Source organism: Nycticebus coucang, chromosome 3 (assembly GCF_027406575.1).
Source record: "Nycticebus coucang isolate mNycCou1 chromosome 3, mNycCou1.pri, whole genome shotgun sequence".
NCBI lineage: Eukaryota > Metazoa > Chordata > Mammalia > Primates > Lorisidae > Nycticebus > Nycticebus coucang.
In genome coordinates, this window is record NC_069782.1 from 53,875,540 (window position 1) to 53,890,807 (window position 15,268).

Below are 15,268 nucleotides of genomic sequence, written 5' to 3' on the forward strand. Positions count from 1 at the left end.
AAACACACACACACAAAAAGGCTCGGCGCCTATGGCTCAAGCAGCTAAGGCACCAGCCACATACACCTAAGCTGGCGGGTTCGAATTCAGCCTGGGCACACCAAACAACAATGACAGCTGCAACCAAAAAATACCCAAGTCTTGTGGTGGGCGCCTATAATCCCAGCTACTTGGGAGGCGAGGCAGGAGGATCGCTTAAACCCAGGAGTTGGAGGTTGCTGTGCTGTGATGCCACAGCACTCTACCCGGGGCGACAGCTTGAGGCTCTGTCTCAAAAAGAAAAAAAAAAATGAATGTAGTGTTAGCAGACATGAAAAAACATTAATCTCCTTGTTACCTCTCCATCAGACCTTCCTGAGTGACCAGCTGCATTATCAAAGAAAAGTAATATTGTGAAAGGAATTTATTTTTCTGCACAGGTCTCAACAGTAGGCTTAAAATACTCAGCAAACCATGTTCTGTCATCCAGTCTTGTTACATTTCTAGAGCATGAGCAGAGTAGATTTAGAATAATTCTTTAAGGGCCCTAGAATTCTCAGAATGGTAAATGAGCACTTGCTTCAACTTAAAGTCACCAGCTGCACTAGCCCCTTACAAGAAAGCCAGCCTATTCTTTGAATTTTTGAAGCCAGGCATTGACTATTTCCTCTATAACAGCAGTTCTCAACCTGTGAGTCGTGACCCACAGGACTGTATTAAAGTGGTCATGGCATTAGGAAGGTTGAGAACCACTGCTCTATAACTTCATGGAAGTCCTAGATGGCATCTTTTTCCAACAGAAGGCTGTTTCATTCTACATTCAAACTCTTGTTTTTAGTGTAGCCACTCTCTTCAATTATTTAAGCAAGATCTGGATAACTTGCTGCAGCTTCTACATCAGCACTTACTTATTTCCCCTTGCACTTCTTTGTTATGGAAAGCTTCTTTCCTTTAAATCGCACGAACCACCAAACTTTGCTAGCTTCAAACTTTCTGTATAGGGCTGTCCAACCTGAGGCCCATGGGCCACATGTGGATTAGATGAGGCTGTTTCTTCCCTTTCCATGGTAGCAAGTATCATGAAAATTATGCACAGGCTTTTTGTTATGCTCATCAGCTCTCATCAGTGTTTGTGTTTTTAATGTGCGGCCCATGACAACTGTTCTTCTAATGAGTGGCAAAGAAGAAAAAAGGCTGGACACTCCTGCACCTTCCTCACCTCTCTTGGCCTTCACAGAACTGAAGAGTTAGAAACTTGCTCTAGTGTAGGCTTTCGCTTTAAGGGAATGTGTGGGTGGTTTGATTTTCTACTCAGGCCACTCAAACTTTCTCCATACCAGCAATAAGGCTGTTTCTCTTTCTTACTATTCAGGTGTCCCTGGGATAGCATTATAATTTCCTTCAAGAATTCTTTCTTTGGCTGGGAGCAGTGGTCTCACGCCAGTAATCCCAGCACTCTGGGAGGCCGAGGCAGGAGGATGGCTTGAGCTCAGGAGTTTGAGACCTGCCTGAGCCAGAGTGAAGACGCCATCTCTACTAAAAATAGAAAAATTAAATGGGCACAGTGCCACACACCTGTATTTCCAGCTACTCGGGAGGCTGAGGCAGGAGGTTTGCTTGAGCCCAGCTAGAAGTTTGAAGTTGCAGTGAGATATGATGATACCACCACACTCTTCACAGCTTGCCAAGAGGCCTGGCTTTCAGCCTGTTTTGGCTTCCTCACTAACTTTAGTCATTTCTAACTTTGGATTTAAAGTAAGATACTTGTGACGCTACCGTCACTGGACTACCTAGAAGCTACTGTAGGGTTGGTTATTAATTGGCCTAATTTCAATCTTGTTGGGTCTCAGTGCAAAGGATGGCCTGAGGAAAGAGATGGCGGACCAGTCGAGGAAACCGTCAGAACACATACATTTATTAAGTTTACCATTCTATATGAGCAGAGTTCATGGCACCCTACAATAATTACAATACAACATCAAAGATCACTGATCGCTATCACATAATAATAATGAAAAAATCTGAAATATTGCAAGAATTGCCAAAATGTGACAGACATTAAGTGAGTTCAATGCTGTTGGGAAACAGACACCAACACACGTCTGGAGATGCAGGGCTGCCACAGACCCTCACTTTGTAAAGAATGCAGTATCTGGGCGGCGCCTGTGGCTCAGTTGGTAAGGCGCCGGCCCCATATACCGAGGGTGGCGGGTTCAAACCCGGCCCCGGCTGAACTGCAACCAAAAAATAGCCGGGCGTTGTGGTGGGCGCCTGTAGTCCCAGCTACTCGGGAGGCTGAGGCAAGAGAATCACTTAAGCCTGGGAGTTGGAGGTTGCTGTGAGCTGTGTGATGCCACGGCACTCTACCGAGGGCCATAAAGTGAGACTCTGTCTCTACAAAAAAAAAAAAAAAAAAAAAAAAGAATGCAGTATCTGCAAAATACAATGAGACAAAGTGTAATACACCGAAAATGCCTTTAAGTTCTGTCTGCTCTGTAAGAAAGGGACACTACTGGAATACTGAATAGATAATCCATCATGGCTACAGATTATGCTACAAAGACAGTCCAGAATTCTAATCAAAAGGCCTATGCACAAAGAATAATCTTGACCCTGTGAAGAAAAAAATGGTAAAGTAAGCTGAGCATAGTGACTCACGTCTGTAATCCCAGCACTCTGGGAGGCTGAGGCAGGCAGATTGCCTGAGCTCACGAGTTTGAGACCAGCCTGAGCAAAAAGCAAGACCCTGTCTCTACTAAAAATAGAAAAACTAAGGCAAGAGGGTCACTTGAGCCCAAGAGTTGGAGACTGCTGTCAGCTATGACACCACAGCATGACAGCTCGAGACTCTGTCTCAAAAAAAAAAGAAAAAAGAAAAAAATGGTAAAGTAATATATATTTGAGTAAAAATGTAAAATACATATATCACTTTTTACAATTCCCTGTTGACCAACATTTTCAATTACCTACTCAATATATCACATACAGGGTCTTTGGCTACCTCAAATTTTACAGAATTTATAGAACTGTGGAGACTACTATACTTTAGCACAATGTCTAGACTAGTAAATATTCAATTAAAAACCTCTGCTTTGCCAGGTATGGTGGTTCATGCCTGTAATCCCAGAACTGTGGGAGGATGAGGAGGGAAAATTGCTTGAGCTCAGGAGTTCAAGACTTACCTGAGCGAGAGTGAGACCCTCGACTCCTAAAAAATGAAAAACCCAGCCAGGCGCCTGTTATCCCAGCGCCTTCTGGAGGATGAGGCAGCATAGCCCGAGTTTAAGGTTGCAGTGAGCTACGACGCCATTGTACTCTGCTCAGGGACATAGGGTAGACTCTGTCTCAACAACAAGAACAACCACAACAACAACAACAAAAAAAAAGCAAAGAAATAAAAATAAAAAATAAGCAAGGAAATTAAAAAAAAAAAAAAAAAACCTGTTTTGGCTCAGTGCCAGTACTCAGTGGCTAGGGCACTGACCACATACACCAGGGCTGGTGGGTTCAAACCCAGCCCAGACCTGCTAAACAACAACAAAAAAAATAGCCAGGCGTTATGGCGGGCGCCAGTAGTGCCAGCTACTTGAGAGGCTGAGGCAAGAGAATCACTTAAGCCCAAGAGTTGGAGGTTGCTGTGAGATGTGATGCTAGGGCACTCTACTGAGGGCGACAAACTGAGACTCTGTCTCTAAAAAAAAAAAAAGAATACACAGTACTGCCATCTCCTAACACATAGGAAAGATGTGCAATTTTCCTATTATTTTGTTATTTTTGTGTTCATGCATATTGCACATATATACTTCACATACTATTAGTCATATAAATTCAGCGGTGACCTTTAAAAAAGTGAAGATGTCCAATACTCCTGAGAACCCCAGGAGACCAGAGTCTCCTAAGGTGATACTTCACTGTAAGATTACAGCAACATGTTAACATGTCATATCAGCATGACAGGGCCCTTAAAGCTGACAAGAACATAGTAAAAAAGAATGAGGTGCTGGCATGGTATCAGTGCCTGCTCTGTGGACCAGGGACACAGAGGGAACCAGGTTAAGGATGACATTACAATCTTACTCTTTACAGAAAAATGGTTACATAAATAAACATACTGTAAAATTAGAACAATGAAATACCTTTCTTATGTATGAAATTGGGGGGGGGGGGTGAGTAACACTAATAAGCTTAGGCAACATGGTACACTCCTGTAGTCCCTACCACTCAGGAGGATCACTTGAGCCCAGTAGTTTGAATCTAGCCTAAGCAACAGAGCAAGACTTCATTTCCAAAATAATAATAATAATAATAATTAACACTGATGTCCAGCTGAACAAGGAAACCATAAAACAGTACTAGTAATATCATCCTTTGAGAAGCAACTGAACCAAATATTTCAAGACTAAAAAGTCTTCATCCTCAGGTGGCGTCTGTGGCTCAAAGGAGTAGGCGCCGGTCCCCTATACCGGAGGTGGCAGGTTCAAACCAGGCCCTGGCCAAAAACTGCAAAAAAAAGAAAAAAAAGTCCTCATCCTCTTCAACTCAAGTATCACTGGGTATCCGCCCTACAGAAATAAATTAAAATGTAAAGAAATCTATATGCTCACCAGGCAAAGTAGCTCACACCTATAATCATGGCACTCCAGGGGGCTGAGGCAGAAGTTCAAGACCAGCCTGAGCAAGAGTGAGAAAAAAAAATTAGCCAGGCTTGTGGTAGATGCCTGTCTTCCCACCTACTCAGGAGAATGAGGCCAAAGTATCGCTTGAGCCCTAGAGTTTGAGGTTGCTGTGAGTAAGGCTGACTTTATTGGGACTGTAGCCTGGGCAGCAAAATGAGACTGTGTTAAAAAAAAAAAAAAAAACTTAGGTGCGTTGGCTCCCACCTGTAATCCCAGCACTCTGGGAGGCCAAAGTAGGTGAACTGCCCAAGCTCAGGAGTTTGAGACAAGCCTGAGAAAAAGTAAGACCCCGTCTCTAAAAATAGCCGGGCATTGTAGGGGGTACCTGTAGTCCCAGGTAGTTGGAAGGCTGAGGCAATCGGATTGCTTAAGAGTTGGAGGTTGCTGTGAGCCGTGTGACGCCACGGCACTCTACCCGAGGGCAGTGCAGTGAGACTCTGTCTCTACAAAAAAAAAAAAGAAAGAAAAAAATAAAAAAAATCTAGAATACTTCACAAAACTTGCTCTTTAAAATTAAAATTAAAATAAGATCAACGATTTCATTCAACAAATTCTGAGTGTTTAATCTGCCAAGGCCTTGAACTTAGGGCTGGTACCCAGATTTCTAACTTCCCTTCCCCCTCTTATCTTCCTAGCTCTTCAGAGCTCCACTAAGAAAGTAGCCACTAGCCACATGTAGCTACTTGCATTTAAAGAAAATAAAATAAAATTTAAGTCAGTTCTTGTGTAACACTAGATAATTTTAAGTGCTCAGTAGTTACATTTGGGCCACCATATTAAACAGCACAGATACAGAACATTTCCATTATTACAGAAAACTCTATTAGACAGTGCTGCTATATAAACAGAAATACATTTTACTTACTCGCTTTTGTTCTGCTATAAAGAACTATCTGAGGCTGGGTAATTTATTTTTAAAAAGAGCTTACTTGGCTCACAGTTCTGCAAGCTACACAAGACACCAGCATCTGCTTCTGGTGAGGGCTTCAGGCTGCTTCCATTCAAGGCAGCCGGCACAGGGGAGCTGGCACGCAGAGACCACACAGGAGGAGAGGAGGCAAGAGAGAGGGGAGGGGGGCACCAGGCTCTTTTTAACAGCCAGCTCTTTCAGGAACTAACAGTAAGAACTCACTCAAGACAGTGAGGACCCTTATAAGCCATTCATGAGGGATCCACTCCTATGACCTAAATATCTCCCCATCAGTGCTCAAATTACAACAGGAGGCTTGAGGGAACAAATATCCAACCTATAGCAATATTGATAATAAAAAAATCTTAAATATATGGCTCGGCGCCTGTGGCTCAAGTGGCTAAGGCGCCAGCCACATACACCTAAGCTGGTGGGTTTGAATCCAGCCCAGGCCCGCCAAACAACAACGACGGCTGCAACCAAAAAATAGCCGGACGTTGTGGCGGGCGCCTGTAATCCCAGCTACTTGGGAGGCGGAGGCAGGAGAATCGCTTGAGCCCAAGAGTTGGAAGTTGCTGTGAGCTGTGATGCCACAGCACTCTACCCAGGGTGACAGCTTGAGGCTCTGTCTCAAAAAAACAAACAAAAAAAAAAAATCTTAAATATAAACGAACACATTAAAAATTAAATGCTCATTTAAAGAGCATTTAATGTATTTCTATGAAAGTACAGCTCCTTAGGAGTATTTAAAATAGTTTGCTATTTATTAAAAACATATAAAGTATAAGAAATTGTTTGGCATCTTCTATGTCTGACAAAACCATCTGACACAGGATCAAAAAACAAAAAAAGAAGTAAGGGGCAGGCGCCTGTAGTCCCAGCTACTTAGGAGGCTGAGGCAAGAGGACTGCTTGAGCACAAGAGTTTGAGGTTGCTGTGAGTACTCTACCCAGGCACAGATAGACACTCTGTCTCAAGAAAGAAAAAGAGAAAGAAAAGAAAAGAGAAAGAAAGAGAGAAAGAGAGAGAGGCGCCTGTGGCTCAGCTGGTGGGGCACTGGCCCCATATACCGAAGGTGGCGGGTTCAAACCCAGCCCTGGCCAAACTACAACCAAAAAATAGCCAGGCGTTGTGGTGGGCGCCTGTAGTCCCAGCTACTCGGGAGGCTGAGGCAAGAGAATCGCTTGAGCCCAGGAGTTGGAGGTTGCTGTGAGCTGTGTGAGGCCACGGCACTCTACTGAGGCCCATAAAGTGAGACTCTGTCTCTACAAAAAAAAAAAAAAAAGAAAGAGAGAGAGAGAAAGAAGGGGGAGGGAAGGAGGGAGGGAGGGGGCAGGCAAACAAATAATAAATAGTTAAGCACAATATGAGCCATGTCATAGGGATATGTAAATCCACAGGATGAAAATGTAACTACTTCTTGGAGTTATCAATTTTAGTTGAGAGTCCTTGGGGGTTTTTTGGGTTTTTTTAAGAGATAGGGTCTTGCTTGGTCACCCAGGCTGAAGTGCAGTGGTGTGATCATAGCTCACTGTAATCTTGAACTCCTGGGCTGAAGTGATCCTCCTGCCTCAGCCTCCCAAGTAAGCAGAACTACACGTGCAGGCCAGCCAACATGCCCAACTACTGAAAACTTTTGTGTATGATGGGAGTCTCCTTATATTGACCAGGCTGGTTTCAAACTCCTGGCCACAAGCAATCCTCCTGCTTTTCAAAGTGCTGGGATTACAGGCATGAGCCCGGCCTGAGAGTACTTTAATACACTGCTCACAAATACATAAAAGACAGCAAAATGCAAACTTTTCTTTACAAATTTTAAAAAACAAAATGCTACAGGCATTTAAGACTTTTTGATTTACAATAGGTACACTTTGAGTTGCATCCCTATACTTCTGGGAACTACTCATCCACATTTCTGCCACTGGGAATATTTTGATAGAAAATTTAAACATTGTTAAAATAAACAAATTATATATGATTTTGTCTACCAGAAACAACAATCTACGATAAAACTCTTTATAAAGAAGTGTCATCTTTAGGCTCGGCGCTTTATAGCTCAGAGGCCAGGGCACCAGCCACATACTCTGGAGCTGGCGGGTTCAAATCCAGCCCGGGCCTGCCAAACAACAATGACAACTACAACCAAAAAACAGCTGGGTGTTGTGGCAGGGTAGTCCCAGCTACTTGTGAGGCTGAGGCAAGAGAATTGCTTTAGCCCAAGAGTTGGAGGTTGCTGTGAGGTGTGATGCCAAGCACTCTACCGAGAGCAGCATAGTGAGACTATGTCTCAAAAAAAAAAAAGTAGGGCGGCGCCTGTGGCTCAGTGTGTAAAGCTCTGGCCCCATATACCGAGGGTGGAGGGATAAAACCCAGTCCCAGCCAAACTGCAACAAAAAAATAGCCGGGTGTTGTGGCGGGTGCCTGTAGTCCCAGCTACTCGGGAGGCTGAGGCAAGAAAATCGCTTAAGCCCAGGAGTTGAAGGTTGCTGTGAGCTGCAATACCACTGCAATCTACCAAGGGGTGATAAAGTGAGACTCTGTCTCTAAAAAAAAAAAAAAGAAAGTACTGAGCGTCGCCAGTGGCTCAAAGGAGTACGGCGCCAGCCCCATATGCCGGAGGTGGTGGGTTCAAACCCAGCCCCAGCCAGAAACTGCAAAAAAAAAAAAAGTATTACCTTTAATATCTGAAGCAGCAACCTTTAAATTTCTTTAAAATTAAATGAAAAGAGGGCCCAAACTATTTCAACTTAACTTCAATATTTTGCTTTAGGTATTCTAATACTTATTTAAGTATTTCTTTTTTTATTTCATATTTAAGTATTTCCATAGCAGTCCCAACTTTTTAAATGACTTAACCAAACACTCAAAGAAAACATGTTAAACCTGAATTAACAGTAGCTGAGGCTAGGTTTGCACCTTAATTTCCCTCCCTCTTGACCCCCCACAAATGAACCAGGGAGTCTATAAATGCCTCAACTAGACAACTGATGCAATTTCAATAAGTGCTTATGTTAATAATTGGTTTGTGTCCCCAGGAGGACTTTGGTGGCTCCACTTACATAACCCATCATGCACAGCGCTACACTATTCTCGTTCTCCAGAAAGCATTTTGAATACCGATATTTGCACAAAGTTTACTAGCTGTATTAAATTAAAAAAACTCTTTTCTTGTTCTATCCTTCCTGTAGAAGTGGTGAAAAGGAAGCCAATTTCTGCTATTTCTCTAAATGACTCTCCAAAGGCCAGTTATTTAATATTTGTCTTACTGGCTAATCAACAGAGTCATGATTGAAAAGCAGCACCCTGGGCAACATCCCCAATTCACCAGGTTTTTCCTGGGGCTCTGGTTGAGCATCACTGTCTTAAGTAATTTGAAGCAACTTTTACAAATTCAGCTGAACAGTCTGAACTGTTCCTTGAAATGCACTGTAAGGATTAACTGTGAAACTTGACAAAAACTCAATTCAACAGTGCTGAGAATCTCAATACACCCTCTGTCGGTTAACAGAAGGGCAGAATATACCCCAAACCTAACTGGAGTATGCAGAAATATGTTGGATGAATGCTCTTCCCCAGTCCCTCAGATTCTGTTGAAGCCAAAATTTTCAGATTTCACAGAACCATGATCTTTAAAAAAGAGGTGGGAGTGGGGTAACCAGCATAAGGTTGCCAACTTTTATTCTACCAAGCACATTTAAAAAAAATACACAAACAAAATAACCTACCAACTACCCATCACCATTATATAATATGTTCCCACCATAAGTGGTAAAACATAATTGTAGAAAAAGAAATCTTCCAAATTCAACGGATTGAGCTTTACAAAAAGCTAACTACATTCTCATTTCCCTTCAGACAAGTGAAAACTTTGTCACAGACTGACACTACTCCACAGATCAGCAATTGAGAGTCACAGGTCTAAGTGGCCAACTCTCACTCAGAGAAGGAACCAACCATGGGATATGTCCAAACCAAATATCAGCCTATTCAATAACCAGGAAATGCGAGCGTGGAGGGGTTTGGGGGACTCTCCTAAGGCTGCAGACCACGGATTTTGACACGGGTCTGTCTAATTCCAGAGGCAGAGTTCCTAAGCATTATGCTAAGTTTCCTCTAACATTCTTCCAAAGCTATAAAGATCACCCTCATGCAGTCACCTTTGTGACCAATGACAACCAAAGAATTACCAAGACAGCTGGAGGGAGTGAGAGGGACTCCCTGGCCATCAGTCAGACTAAAGCTAAATGGAACTCCTGACCTTTGCCTCGCTAATCCCAGGCTCACTGAAACTAAGCCAAACAGCCCAGACAAAGCACACAAAACCCCTGCCTCCAGCAACACTGATGCAGGACTCTTTGGACATTCCCAAGTGCCTGTGATATAGTGAAAAACATATTCCTGAAAAACAAAAGGAATGTATTAATTCTCAAGAGGAAGTAAACACTTCCATGGTAACCCAGTCTAGAAATAATGAACTTGCCCTCAAAAACTTACAACTCTAAGCCTTATTCTGCAAACTATTACAATTTTGTACACATTAATACACAAGTGCCCCCTATTTAAATACCTAAACAGAAAACCACATGAAATTCTACAAATTTAAGTTCTTAAAGTTTCTAAAAAAAAATAGGTTATTTTTATATATGTATCACATAATGAATAAAATTATCTTGTTTTTTTTTTTTTGAAACAGAGTCTCACTATGTCGCCCTGGGTAGAGTGCTGCGGGTTCACAGCTCACAGCAACCTCAAACTCTTGGGCTTAAGCGATTCTCTTGCCTTAGCCTCCCAAGTAGCTGGGACTACAGGCATCCACCGCAATGCCCAGCTACTTTTTATTGTTGTTTTGTAGTTGTCATTGTTGTTTCGAATAAAATTATCTTATTTTATCCCTCTAGGCTAATCAGAAGATTGGAGACAAAAATACTCATGTTAATCAAAAGTATTTTTAAAAGAGTTGGAAAAAAATCTGTAATTAAATTCCATTTTCTGTAAAGGCCATATTAACAGTCAACCATAGTAAGAGACACAAATATTATCTTTGAAAATTCAGAGGTTCTTGAATTGAAACTAAAATCCAAGTCACATGCATAAATAAATGGAATACTGTACCAGGGAGTTGCTTCTAAATCCTCACGTATCACTTGCCAAACCAATGTCCAAAAGAAACAACCTAACATAGCTTTTAAGTAACCAAAGTCTGACACTCTGGACCAAATGAATCTGAAATAGTTTTTCCTCCCTGAAATATGGTAATGATAGCAAGGGCAAGAAAATTTTATTTCCCAATTGGATTTTTCATGATCAGATATTTCTACTCCATCTGAATCTGCAAAGTGAGGGAATACACAGATTATCAAATTCTTTCCCTAGAATATAAAGTAACCTATTCAGTGTCTTTTCCATCTGTTTTAAATAGATGGCATCTTATATAAAGTAGTTTTGGGTTTTTTGTTGTTTTTTTGTTTTCCCCTCTACACTCTCCCTTGACGCTTTCATCTTCTTAGACAGATTCAACTAGCACATCTATCTGTATTACTCACCAAACCCACATTTATTATATGCCTAGCCCTGACCTATCACCTGAACTTCTAGCCCATGTTTCCAAAAGCCTCTGGACATTTCTAGTTTGGGGAAAGCATATGAAAAACTTAACATATCCAGAACTGATCTAATTATGCACCTCCTTACTCTTATTTCTAGCAACAGTGTCACTATCAACATCACCCCTACCTAAAAAAGGTAATCTCCAACACCCATCTCCTCCAAACCTTCCCCAACAATCCCCCTTCCCCTGCCTACCTACTAAAAAGTTGCCAGGTCTTGCTGAGACTTCACTGTCCCCCATTACCACTGCCCTCGCCCAGTATTTATACTGTACTGGAAGCTGGGTTTTCCGCAACAAATCACTCTGCATCCCACATTATTAAACCTTGCAAACTTCTCATTATCTCCCAAATGCTGAACATCTAAATACTGCATTTAAGCATGCTCTATAATCCAGTCCCAACTTAAATTTCAAACCCCATCTCTCATTCCCCCAAAATGAACCATATATGCTATGGAATCTAGTGTAGTAACTCTTCTCAAAGCACACAGAGAACTTTCCCACCTCCACACTTCTGCTCACATCATTCTCTTCATTTGAAAGGCCTTCTTCACCCACCTACTCCCAACCCACAAATCTTTGTCTTAGAAAAGTCTTAACCTTGGCAACACAGAACTCATGATATAGTGAAAACATACAAGCTTTGGCACCATACAGAACTGGATTCAAATTGGGACTGGGGTACCTGCCAGTCGCAACCCCAGGCAAGTAACTTAACATATTTGAGTCTTAGTATATTCATTAGCAGGAAAGACATACTTAAGATGGTGCTGTGAAGCTGGTATGTACATAAAGCAACTAGCATAGATCCTGGAAGCTCAATAAGTGCTCAATAAATAGTAGCTTCAAAGCTATTCTTTTTTTTTTTTTTTTTGCAGTTTTTGGCCAGGGCTAGGCTTGAACCCACCACCTCTGGCATATGGGGCTGGTGCCCTACTCTTGTGAGCCACAGGCACTGCCCCAGAGCTGTTCTTATAACAGCACCACATCTTCACTACTTTCCATGATTACTTAAGCTAAAAATGAACCCTTTTCCTTTTGTATAATTAATTCCAAGCTTTAGATCAAACCACTCACATGGGTATTTACAAATATTTCTTTATCTTGTAAATGTTTATGCAAGTATCTTACATCCCCCTCAAGACCTCAAATTCCTAAAGGCCAAAGACTTAATCTTTGTATTCTCTAAGGCCTACCATAGTGCTTTTGATGAAGCACTCAACATCTACCTCCAATGTTAAGTCCCAATTAGAAAAAAAATTGTTGATATGCCTCAACAACACAATTCAACTCTTCATTGCAGACACACCTAGAAAATTACTTCCAAAACATGAATCTTAGTTGTTACAGTTGTATCTTTATGTACTCCAACATAGTGGCCTAAGATACCTTGATGCATAGCACATGTTCAATATTGAGTAATATAATAAAATTTACAATGCCTAACAATGTCTGATTGTCCCCAAGCCCCTATTTCTGCTCTTACATTTCTCATCTAAACATATTAACTATCACACCTACAATACAGATGACTAACTTAAACTCTGTAACTTAACTCTTTTTCCGGACTCTCTCAATTCCAATATTCCAACCTTATGCTTCAAACAGTTAAACTAGCTTCTTAGAAGCTAGTTTCCAACTAAATCTAAAAGTTGTACAACTTATTTCTCTCCACAGTTTTTTCCCATTTTTAAAATCACCCACCCTTTGCCTATTCAAGATCAACAACCTTGAAATAAATTTTCCTTTGCATAGGCAAGTTCAATGAACTTTTCACTTCCGTCTATTTCCCCTAATTCATGACATTACATATTAAAACAAAAACTTACAGTATATGTCCCAATATAAGCACAAGATGAGAGATGAAGATAGTGTCACTAGTTTCATGAAAGTAGTTTGTGTATACCTTTCTCTGCAAAACAGTGCTCAACTGCTCAGAGCCATAATCTGCAGTAATTACATCCCTTCCAACCAAAAACCTAAAATCTGTTCACTAAATCGGTGAGATATAAATCTGTGTATCTACATCACCTTCTCCTCTAGGAAATTCTCAGTTTATCTGAGGTAAACAGTAGTGTAAGTAACCAAAGTTTAAGCAAACAAAACACCCCTGCCCACCTGTGTGAACCCTTGTATTGCAGTAAGAGTGTAATAGTATAAATAATCTCTCAGCAGAAATCAAGAACAATTAACTTTAAAAGTTAAGGAAAATGGCAGCTCTAAATATGAAGATAAACAAAATCTGGGGGGAAAGGGCTATAATTGTCCAGCCCGTTCAATAAATTTGTGCACCAACCTCTAACTGAACTCATCACACAACTACCATTTCGGATAGCCACAGGAATTAATAGTGTAGATTGGAGAGTAACATCATTTTTTCACGTCTGCAAAAAAAACTACGGAATTTATCAGAAGTACCAATCTTCCTCAGGCACGTATTTTTGTTTTTGTTTTAAACACGACTCCCACAACAGCTTCACTAAGCTATCAAGCGAGTAAGGATCCTACGGGGCCCGCTGGTGCCACGGTGACCTACAAATCCCGAACCGGCTCCGAGCGCCATCCACATCGATCCACGGCAACCCCAAAGCCAGTTTGGATGCGACGCTCTGCGAAAGGTCCCTGGCGTCTACACAGGCAGCGCCCCACCCTGGGACAGAGAGAACGACGACACCCTGGGGACCTGGACTGATGGCTGAGCCCGGGAACAGAGACAGAGGCGGCAAGAGTCGGGAACTGCAGCCCAACCCTGAGTCTAGCGCCCAGGTTCCTAGTTCCAGGTCCAACACAGAAAACCAAACCGGGATTGGTGGGATTACACCTGCGGTGCATCTTACAAGGGTACATGTGAAACTTAGTAAATGTAGAATGTAAATGTCTTAACACAATAACTAAGAAAATGCCAGGAAGGCTATGTTAACCAATGTGATGAAAATATGTCAAATGGTCTATAAAACCAGCGTATGGTGCCCCATGATCGCATTAATGTACACAGCTATGATTTAATAATAAAAAAAAGAAAGAAAGAAAACCAAACCAGGAAGGAGGCGAGATCTGAGGGGGCAGACCCAGGGGTTCGGCCGGACGGAGGCCCAGCCCCTCCTCACTTCGGGGTCCCAGCAGCAACAACACTCCGGGAACCCACTGCCCGGCTCCGCCCCGTCCGCACCACAGCCCAACCGCCCGACTAGCCCCTTCCCGGACCTCGACAGCCGAGCCCGCAGCCGGGAGCCGGGAGCCGGGAGCCGGGAGCGGGAGCACGAGAGCGCCAGCCCCGCCGCGGGCCCGCGGCGTCGCAATCCCCTTCCCCGGCCACTCACCGTCGGCCCGCGCGCTGGAGGGGGCAGGGCGCGCGTCAGCGGGCGCGGAGCCCCGGACTCCGACCCCGGCTGGAGACCCTACTCGGAGCCGATCGAGCCTCGGCTGCTCTACCTACAAGGCCCCTCTCCGGCCCCGACCCTGGACAAGCACTTCCGGGGGAGCGGGGGAGGGCCGGGTTTTGGCACCGGAACTGCTCGCGGGCGGCAGCCGCCGGGCCTCCCGGGCGGGGCGGGGCCTGTCCTGCCGGGCGCGCGCAAACCCTGCCTGGCTCCGGTCTAACCCTTTCGGTGCCGCGCGCGCTCGGCTTCCGGGCTCCCGTCGGGGTCGTTCGGCTCCGGCCACCTAACTTCACACACAAGCAAACCGAGACAGGGGGGAACTTAGGCAGACGAGCCGGACGCGTACCCCCAGGCTCCTGAGTCTCTCCCGAACATTTGTTGGCTGCTTACTCCGTAGTAGGCGCTGTGTAAAGCCTCGGGTGCTTTAACTCATTTAATCATAGCCAAAGCCGTGGAGGTCAGTGCTGTTGCCTGCATCTTGCCCTGGAGGAAAAGGGTAAAAGACCCCCAACCTGGCTTGGCGCCCGTAGCTCAGTGGGTAGGGCGGCGGCCACATACACCGGGCCGGAGGGTTCGAGCCCGGCCTGGGCCTGCCAAACAACAATGACAACTGCAACAAAAACATAGCCGAGTGGGCTCGGCACCTGTAGCTCAAACGGCTAAGGCGCCAGACACATACAGCAGAGCTGGAATCCATCCTCGGCCTGCCAAACAA

At 43.6% G+C, this 15,268-nt stretch overlaps 1 protein-coding gene across 4 annotated transcripts in view; it reads right to left on the bottom strand.

Moving 5' to 3' along the window:
- Positions 1-14,646, bottom strand: part of FRS2 (fibroblast growth factor receptor substrate 2) — a 133,053-nt gene extending 118,407 nt beyond the window's left edge. For 3 of the 4 annotated variants that reach the window (XM_053585515.1, XM_053585509.1, XM_053585514.1), the window contains exon 1: positions 14,494-14,639. The gene's annotated coding sequence lies outside the window, so the exon portion shown is untranslated. Of the gene's footprint in view, positions 1-14,493 lie in introns of all 4 variants that reach the window. The other variant, XM_053585510.1, reaches the window with a different exon arrangement.
- Positions 14,647-15,268: the final 622 nt, after the last annotated feature.